The sequence below is a fragment of the Mus caroli genome, unplaced genomic scaffold (genome assembly GCF_978045245.1).
Source record: "Mus caroli unplaced genomic scaffold, Mus_caroli_1 scaffold_11, whole genome shotgun sequence".
In the NCBI taxonomy this organism is placed as follows: Eukaryota; Metazoa; Chordata; class Mammalia; order Rodentia; family Muridae; genus Mus; species Mus caroli.
In genome coordinates this window covers 1763301-1773024 of record NW_028227266.1, presented here as the reverse complement: position 1 = coordinate 1773024, position 9724 = coordinate 1763301, and the positions used below count along the sequence as shown (strand labels likewise).

The following is a 9724-nucleotide window of genomic DNA, read 5'->3' as shown; positions in this document are numbered from 1 at the left end:
TTTCTCTGATAAATATTGGAAAATACATTAATCTATGGTTATAATCATATGCCATCAGGTATCAGTTTAATTATGTTCATTTATTAGAACAACTGTAGTAGATTTAACCACAAAGACCTATGACATGTCTAGTCACAGGTTTCATGGGTTTCATCTTGTACAAAGGAAATATCCTTCAGACATTAAAGGAGATATAGAAATTAAACTCTGAAGTAGAAACTCTACCTCTTATAACTACATTTCAAAGTAGTACTCTCAGTTAAATATAAGTATACTTTCCTCCAACTTTTCTAAAATCACAGCATAATTTCCTTCAAATGAAAATCCCATCATTAGAAATGTTAGTACAGATGCTAAAAATGTAAAAGACTTGCTTAGAATGAGCAAGGCAAAAGACAAATACCTTTTTCCAAAATGTATATCAGTCAGAGCAAACAGAATCATAATTCTCTCAAGGAACTGATTTACTCCAGGTCTCCTTTGTGACCAAAGAAGCTAACCAGAAGCAGCTGCAGTTTTGTTAAGAATAAATGCTGCTATTTTGAATATGGTGTTTCTGTTACAGGCTTGCATGTTGAATGCTATTACCTGTCCCTATTCAAATCATAACAAAAACTGTGAGTAGTATAAAATTATATAAGAGAAGATAAATATTAGTGCAATAGTCAAGAAATCACAGCTATTGTTTTATGAAGCTATTATTTCCACTTGAATATGATCAGTTTCAGTATAAAATATATTTCTTAAAGTTGATCATATTGGAAACATTTGAGAGACAGAGCCTGATCTGTGATCCCATGCAATTTTCTGATAGTATTATGTGAATATTTAAATATTTGGCCTATAAATGTGTTTCAGATAAACTGATCCATTTAAACTTTTCTAACTTATTATATTTTTCATGCTAAATGTTAGTCAAAGTCATTTGTTTGAAAATAATAAAATTAATATTTGCAAAATTACTGTCTACAGAGAAAATGGTATTTACTGGTATTTTTCTAAGAGGTAACTCAGAAATCAGTTGAGGAATTATGAAAGGAAGACCAATGTTGATAATGTACTCTTTTTAAATATTCCAGATGTTCCCCCATTCCAGGTCCCCCCTCCCACAGTTCCTCATCCCATTCCTCCTCACCCTTGCCTCTGAGAAGATGTTCCCTCTCACCAGACTTCCCCCTTCCCAGGCCTCAGTTCTCTCAAGAATTAAGCTCATCTCACACTGAGGGCAGACCAGGCAGTCCTCTGCTGTATATGTATCAGACACCTCAGATCAGCCAGTGTATGCTGCCTGGTTGGTGGCTAAATCTCTGGGAGTTTCCAAGGGTACAGATTAATTGAGACTGCTCTTCTTCCTATGGGGTCACTCCCTTCACTGTCTTCAACCCATCCCCTAATTTATAACCCCGTGGATCTCTGGTTTCAGTTGGTTGTAACTGTCTGTGTCTGTCTCAGTCAGCTCTTCATTTGAGCCACTCAGAGAACAGCCAGGCTTGGCTCCAGTTGGTAAGAACATCATAGTGTCAGTAATATTGTCAGGCCTTGGTGTCTCCCTATGAGGTGGATTCTGAGTTGAGTCCATCATTGGATCACCTTTCCTTTAGTCTCTTCTCCATTTTTATCCCTACAGTTCTTTTATACAGGAACAATTCTGGGTCAGAAATTATGTCTGTGGGTTAGTAAGCCTGTCTCTTAAAAGAGCCTTTGCTATGTAACTTTTACAACAGTGACCCTCAGAAAATCTGTCTCATTACCCTAGACCTAACCATTTAATGATGATGGGACAGATGCGGGTTATAAAAGTACAGTGTCAGTTATGTTCACTGTTAGGAATTTAATTTTTTAATAAGAGGAAATTGTCTGAAAATGTTAACTTTTTACCAGTAACTAATACTATAAACTCTAAAAATTATTGTTCTAAAGCTAGGTGTTAAAATGTTAAAAAAATAGAAAAAAGAAAAAAAACTGTATGTCTACTTTATGTTTCTAGAAGGAATATTTCACTGTGGTTACACTTTAAGTTCTCCATAATAAAAGTACACTATTTGTGTGAACATGTATGTTGTGTGTGTTGTGTGTATGTGTGTATTTTGTGGGTGAATATAGATGTGTGTGTGTGTTTGGTGTGTGTATCTGTATGTAGTACATGTATGTATGTGTGTTTCCACTTTTTTCAGGATGAAGTTGCAAAGCAGTCAAGTGAGAGCCTACAATTATAGTTGCTAGATTGAGTCCAAACATTTTAATTAAAGAAAAAAAAATCAGAGAACCTATTTATGTCTGCTCAGTCACATATGTGGACAGAGGTGAATCATCTTAACAAACATAAAAATCTATTACTTTAGATAATGGTATGAAACATAACTCAGAAATGACTAACAATGCTCATCAGAAAACAACCAGCACAAAGTTTGTAACTGATTTTTCTTATCATGAGAAATAGAGATATGAAGAAACTTCAGTAGGTTTATAGAGCAGCTGGCTATTGGGGTGTTACTGTCACTGAAATGACAAGAATTTGGCCAGTTCAAGATGGATTTGAGTCTGTTAAGAAACCCAACTAGCCACATGTATAGGAGAGGCTTACCCTAGAGAGGTGAGTGGGGATAAGAATTCTCTTACAAGTGATTTCCCTAAACTCATACATATGCACAGGACTTGGTCCTTGAAGACTTATAAGTATAAGGAGTGTCCACATACCTTAGGGGAATTGGATAGAAAGGAAAGATGGCCACAAAGTTCATCACTGCATACTAGAATGCTTTCCTACTGTGTTGTTTTAGAAAAGAATTGGCCTTTGGGAATGGCTATAAGTCATCCTTTAGGACTTTAAACGTTACCTAAATTCAAGTCATGCACACAGAGAAAATAAATGTGCCAGCTCTTACAGGCTGGATGGGAGAGAACTTTATGTGCCTTTGTATTTTGAATTTTCCTCAAAGCAAAGAATACTAGAAGGAGACCCAGAAAAGAGAAGAGATAGTGACTCTATTAAGTGGTACTAAAACAATGTTTGAGGTCTCATAATCATATTAACTATGAATGAAATGCACTTACATGTTATAATGTTGAAGAAAACTGATTTCACAGGCAGTAACAATTTCTCACCAGTTAAGAGTACAAACACATACTTTCAGGAGACCTATGTTCTATTCTTAGAACTGAGTCAGGAAGTTACTAACTCTCTAACTCCAGCTATACAAGATCTGACTCCCTGTTCTGTACTATGTGGGTATCTTATTTACACAGATTTACAAAGATTCAAACATGCACACATACAGTTAAAAATAAAATAAATATGTATAGAAAAGAAAATCAATTTTGAATTCAACAGGGAAATTTTATGTTACTATTTATTCTTTAATTAATGATCTTGGTAGCATCCCTAATAGTGTATAATTATTTTTTTTAAGGTGTAGCAGAAATATATGAGGATGTTCCTTAGTTGGTTGAGTGTCTATCCTGTTCAAGGCCCAACATTTTATTTACCATATTATATAAACTGTGTCTGGTGACCATTATCTGTAATCCCAGCACTTGAGAAGTAAATACTGAGAACTGATAGTTCAATGTATAATGAGCTATCAATTAGAAGTATGAATTTAAGGCAATCATTGATAACGTAAGGTCTTGTCTCAAGAAAAAAATAACTGTAATAATGCACCTAACGATAGCTTAAATGAAGTACCTATGTATGTGAACAAACAATTCTTTGTTTGTTGCTACTGAAACTAATTATATAAGTAAAACTCTTGCTTTTATGGTATCAAGCTGTGAGGAACCATACAACATGCTGACTGCCACTTGAACTAGCACATTTTGTTGAAAATGGGTTCTTTTTTCCACTGGATGGTTTTAGCTCCCTTGTCAAAGATTAAGTGACCATAGGTATGTGTGTTCATTTCTGGGTCTTCAATTCTATACCATTGATCTACCTGTCTGTCTTTACACTGATACCATGCAGTTTATATCACGATTGCTCTGTAAAACAGCTTGAGGTCAGGGACGTGATTCAACCATTCTTTTATTGTTGAGAATACTTTTTACCATCCTGTGTTTTGGTTATTCTAAATAAATTTTCAAATTGCTCTTTCTATATGAAGAATTGAACTGAAATTTTGTTGGGGACTGCATTGAATTGGTAGATTGCTTTCAACAAGATGGGCACTTTTACTATATTAATCCTTCCAATCCATGAGTGTGGGAGGTATTTCCATCTCCTGAGATAGAGATCTTCTTAATTTTTTTTATTTTTTATTTTTTTGGTTTTTCGAGACAGGGTTTCTCTGTGTAGCCCTGGCTATCCTGGAACTCACTCTGTAGACCAGGCTGGCCTCAAAAGTAGAAATCCACCTGATTCTGCCTCCCAAGTGCTGGGATTAAAGGCATGCAACACCACTGCCCAGCATTCAATTTCTTTCTTTAAAGATTTAAAGTTCTTGTCATACAGATCTTTCACTTGCTTGGTTAGAGTAACACCAAGGTATTTTATTTTATTTATGACTATAGTGAAGGGTGTTGTTTCCATAATTTCTTTCTCAGCCTTTGAGTTAATTTTATTTCGGGCCACTTTGCTGAAGTTGTTTATCAGGTGTAGGAGTTCTCTGGTGGAATTTTTAGGGATATATATATATATATATATATATATATATATATATTATCATATCATCTGCAAATAGTGATAATTTGACTTATTCCTTTCCAAGTTGTATCCCTTTTGACCACATTTAGTTGTGTAATTGCTCTGGCTAGGACTTCAAGTACTTTGTTGAATAGGTTGGGAGAGAGAGGGTAGTCTTGTCTAGTCCCTGATTTTAGTGGGATTGCTTCAAGTTTCTCTCCATATAGTTTGATGTTGGTTACTGTTTGTTGTATATTGCTTTTACTATGTTTATGCATGGGCCTTGAATTCCTGATCTTTCCAAGACTTTTACCATTAAGGGGTGTTGAATTTTTTCAAATGTTTTCTCAGCATCAAGTGAAATGATCATGTTTTTTTTTTCCTTTGAGTTTGTTTATGTAGTGGATTACATTAATTATATTAAACCATCCTTGCATCCCTGGGTTGAAGCATACTTGATCATGGGGAATGCTCATTTTGATGTATTCTTGGATTCAGTTTGTGAGAATTTTATTGAGTATTTTTGCATCAATATTCATAAGGGAAATTGGTCTGAAGTTCTCTTTTTTTATTGGATCATTGTGTGGTTTAGGTATAAGGGTAATTGTGACTCCATAGAAGAAACTATGTAGTGTTCCTTCTGTTTCTGTTTTGTGGATTAGATTGAAGAGTATTGGTATGAGGTCTTCTTTGAAGTTCTGATAGAATTATTCACTAAAACCAATCTGGTCCTCGGCTTTTTTCGGTTGGGAGACTTCTAATGACTGCTTCTATTTCTTTAGGGGTTATGGGACTGAATATATGGTTTATCTAAACGGGCATTCAGCATGTAGAAGGATGCAAATTGATCCATTCTTATCTCCTTGTACAAAGCTCAAGTCTAAGGGCATCAAGGATCTCCACATAAAACCAGATACACTGAAATTAATAGAAGAGAAAGTGGGGGAAGAGCTTCAAACACATGGGCACAGAGGAAAATTTCCTGAACAAAACACAAAATGGCTTATGATCTAAGATTAACCATTGACAAATAGGACCTCATAAAATTGCAAAGCTTTTGTAACACAAAGGACACTGTCAATATGATAAAAGAGAAACCACCAGATTGGGAAAATCCTACATCCCATAGAGGGTAATGCCCAATATATACATTATATACAAAGAACTCAAGAAGTTAGACTCCAGAAAACCAAGTAACCCTATTAAAAATGAGGTACAGATGAAAACAAAGAATTCTCAACTGAGGAATCCCAAATGGTCAAGAAGCACTTAAAGAAATATTAGTCATCAGGGAAATTCAATCAAAACAACCCTGAAATTCTACCTCACACCAGTTAGAATGACTAGGATCAAAAACTCAGGTGACAGCAGATGCTGGCTAGGATGTGGAGAAAGCGGAACACTTCTCCATTGTTGGTAGGACTGCAAGTTGGTACAGCCACTGTGAAAATCAGCCTGGTGGTTCCTCAGAATATTGGACACAGTATTACCTGAGGACCAAGCTATACCACTCCTGAGCATATACCCAAAAAATGCTCCAACATATAACAAGGACACATGCTCCATTCTGTTCATAGTAGCCTTATTTATAATATCCAGAAGCTGGAAAGAACGCAGATATCCTTCAACAGAGGAATGGATACAGAAAATGTGGTACATTTACACAGTGGAGTACTAAACAGGTATTAAAAGCAAAGACTTCCTGAAATTCTTAGACAAATAGATGGAACTAGAAAATATCGTCATGAGTGAAGTAATCCAGTCACAAAAGAACACACATGACATGTACTCACTCATAAGTTATGATAACCCAAAAGCTCGGAATGCCCAAGATGCAATTCACAGACCATATGAAGCTCAAGAAGAAGGAAAACCAGAGTGGATGCTTCTTAGAAGGGGGAACAAAATACTCCTGGGAATTAGAGGATGGGAGGGACTCGGGAGGAAGAGAGGAGAAGGGAGAGAAAGGGAGCAGAATCAGGTATGGGAGGAGAAAGTGATGACATACAAAGGATCAGGAATTTGAACAGAGGTGTGCAGCAATGAATGGGGTATGGGGAACTGTGGGTAGCCAAAAGTAAGTCCCAGGTGCCAGGAAAGCAAGATGTTCCCAGGATCTAACAGGGATGAGATTAACTGAAATGCCCAACAAAGGGGAAGGAGAACCTGTAGAGACCATATCCAGAAGTTAGGCAAGACCCCTAGTTAGTGGATGGGGCCACCCTCATCTCCAAATTTTAAATCCAGAATTGCTCCTGTCTAAAGAAATCCAGGGACAAAATATAGGGCAAAGACAGAAGGAAAGAGCATCCAGAGACTGGCCCACCTTGGCATCCATCAGACACCAAACCCAGACACTATTACCAGGTGCCAAGAAATGCTTGCTGACAAGAGCCTGATATAGCTGACTCCTTAGGTGCTTTGCCAGAGCCTGACAAATACAGAGGCGGATTTTTGGAGCCAACCATTGGACTGAGCATGGGGTTGCCAATGTAGGAAAGGACTGAAGGAGCTGAAGGGGTATGCAACTTCATAGGAAGAACAATATCAACCTACCAGGATGGACTTGTTGGGCATCAATAGTAGGAGAGGCCCTTGGTCCTCGGAAAATTCAATGCCCCAGTGTAGGGGAATGACAGGTCAGTGAGATGTGTGTAGGTGGGTGGGTGGAGAAGCAACCTCACAGAACCACCGGGAAGGTGGAGTTTCTGGAGGAGAAACTAGGAAAGGGGATGGCATTTTAAATGTAAATAAATAATCCAATTTTAAAAGAAAGAAAGAAAGAAAGAAAGAAAGAAAGAAAGAAAGAAAGAAAGAAAGAAAGAAAGAATACAACAGAAGACACTGAGTGTGCCTAGGTTCTGTGTTGACTTATAAGTTTGAAAGCAGTATTATTAATAGAATTGAAAAACTTGATTTAATCATATTGTAAACTATAGCTCAGAGATGGTGAGATGTATATGTATGTATATATATGAGAGAGAGAGAGAGAGAGAGAGAGAGAGAGAGAGAGAGATATGCTACCAATGTCATTTTATTTCAGTCTGTTGTGATCTGACCCTCACAGAGTGCAAACATTCATTTGGGGGCATAAAGACAATATAATTTAATTATCCTTTACATCTGAATAGACCTGAATTGTGTATATAAAACATGTGTTATTTATCGGTCCATTCTTCAATACATAGTTACACTTACTTCATATTTGGAATGTCATATTGTACCACATAAATAAGTACAATAAATAATAATAACAGTAATAATAATTAATAGTAGTAGTATTTGTTATAAACCTTGAGAGATTATTTAATGAAACAATCTACCCTGACTAATTATTTGTGGAGGATCTAATTCCAGAGTTGAGTTAGTGATTACTCATCATCTATCCATATACTTATTCATCTTCTTTCAGTAGTATCAGATTGAGTAGTAAATAAGGCATGTGGCAGAGTATCACAAGACACCGTTCATCACATCTTTTACTGCCATCTGTAACTGCTCAAATGAAGGGGTTTCACTATGACATTTGCATGAATTCATAGGATGTATTTTAGCATGTCAATCCCACCCATTACACTTGCATTATTTCTCCAGTCTCACTTTCTTATCCTCTTTCCAGATTCTTGTAATCCTTTAAATTCCATGTCCTGTTTTTCTTTAATCATTTGTAGTACATGAGAGAAAATACAGCATGTTTGTCTTTCTAAAACATGCTTATAAAACTTGACATTATGACAGGTAGTACCATACTCCCTATATTTTCAGTATTTTTCTTTATTTTAATTTATTATAAACTGCAGATTTTATTCCCCTCTTAGTCCGTCCTCCAACTGTTACACATCCCATACCTCCTCCCTGACCCACTGTCTCCACAAGGCTGTCCCAATCCTCCAACCCCACCCCACCAGACCTCTAAACTACATGGGGCCTCCAATCTCTTGAGAGTTTGGTGCATCTTTTCTGACTAAACAGAGAACTGGCAGTAGTCTGCTCTATATGTGTTGGAGGCCTCATATCAGCTGGTATATGCTGCCTGGTTGGTGTTCCAGTATCTGAGAGATCTCAGGGGTCCAGGTTAATTGAGACTGCTGGTCCTCCAATAGGTTTGCCCTCCTCCTCAGCTTCTTCCAGCTTTCCCCTAATTCAACCACAGGGATCAGCAGGTTCTATCCACTGGCTGGTTGCAAATATCTGCATCTGACTCTTTCAGCTGCTTGTTGGGTCTTTTGGATGGCAGTCATGGTAGGTTCCTTTTTGTGAGTGCTCCATATCCTCTACAATAGTGTCAAATCTTGGGGCCTCCCCTTGAGCTGGATCCCACTTTGTGCCTGTCACTGGACCTTCTTTTCCTCAGGCTCTTCTCCATTTCCATACTTGCAGTTCTTTCAGACAAGAACAATGATATCTTTATCAAAATTTCCACACAATTCTTCAAATCCATGGAAGGAACAATTGTCAAATTCATATGGAAAGGCAAAAAAAAAAAAAAAAAAAAAAAGGAAAAGAAAAAAAAACAGAACAGCAAAAGCAATACTTAACCATAAAAGAATGGCTGGGGAAATCACTATCCCTGATCTAAAGCTTACTTCAGAGAAATAGTGATAAAAATTGCATGGTATTGGTACAGAGACAGACATGCTGATAAATGGAATAGAATTGAAGACACAGAAATAAAACCACACACTTGCCCTACTGGTCAGCACCCGGTCCAGGTCACCTGAGGCTCAAACTTGGTGGGGTCCCACGGTCCCCAGAGAACTTTCCACACAATCTTAGGATCACTGCTGAGTGGAACACCAACAACTGTTCCAAACCAATTTTGACAGAACTGTGACAGCAGGAGCAAAGAAACAGGAGTGTTGCCTGACCAGCTGCTTGGGTTCCTTCTGATCGGTGCTGGTATACCTTGGTTTCGAACACACCAGACAGCCCCGTGGTCCTCAGAGGAGAAACCACTTCCAGGTGGTGTAATACCTGGAGCTTAGGATTCCAGGATTCCAGGATCCCAGGATAACAGGAGCTTGGCCACACCAGGGACTCAGAGGAAGCTTGACTGCCAAGAACTCTGAAACACCCAGAATCTCAGGTTCACAGGAGCCTGGAATC

At 37.6% G+C, this 9724-nt stretch overlaps 1 non-coding gene across 1 annotated transcript; it reads right to left on the bottom strand.

Annotated features, from left to right (window-relative positions):
- Positions 1 to 397: 397 nt before the first annotated feature.
- Positions 398 to 532, bottom strand: LOC115032000 (small nucleolar RNA SNORA16B/SNORA16A family). The gene has a single exon (XR_003837649.1). It is a non-coding gene; the product is annotated as a small nucleolar RNA SNORA16B/SNORA16A family (small nucleolar RNA).
- Positions 533 to 9724: the final 9192 nt, after the last annotated feature.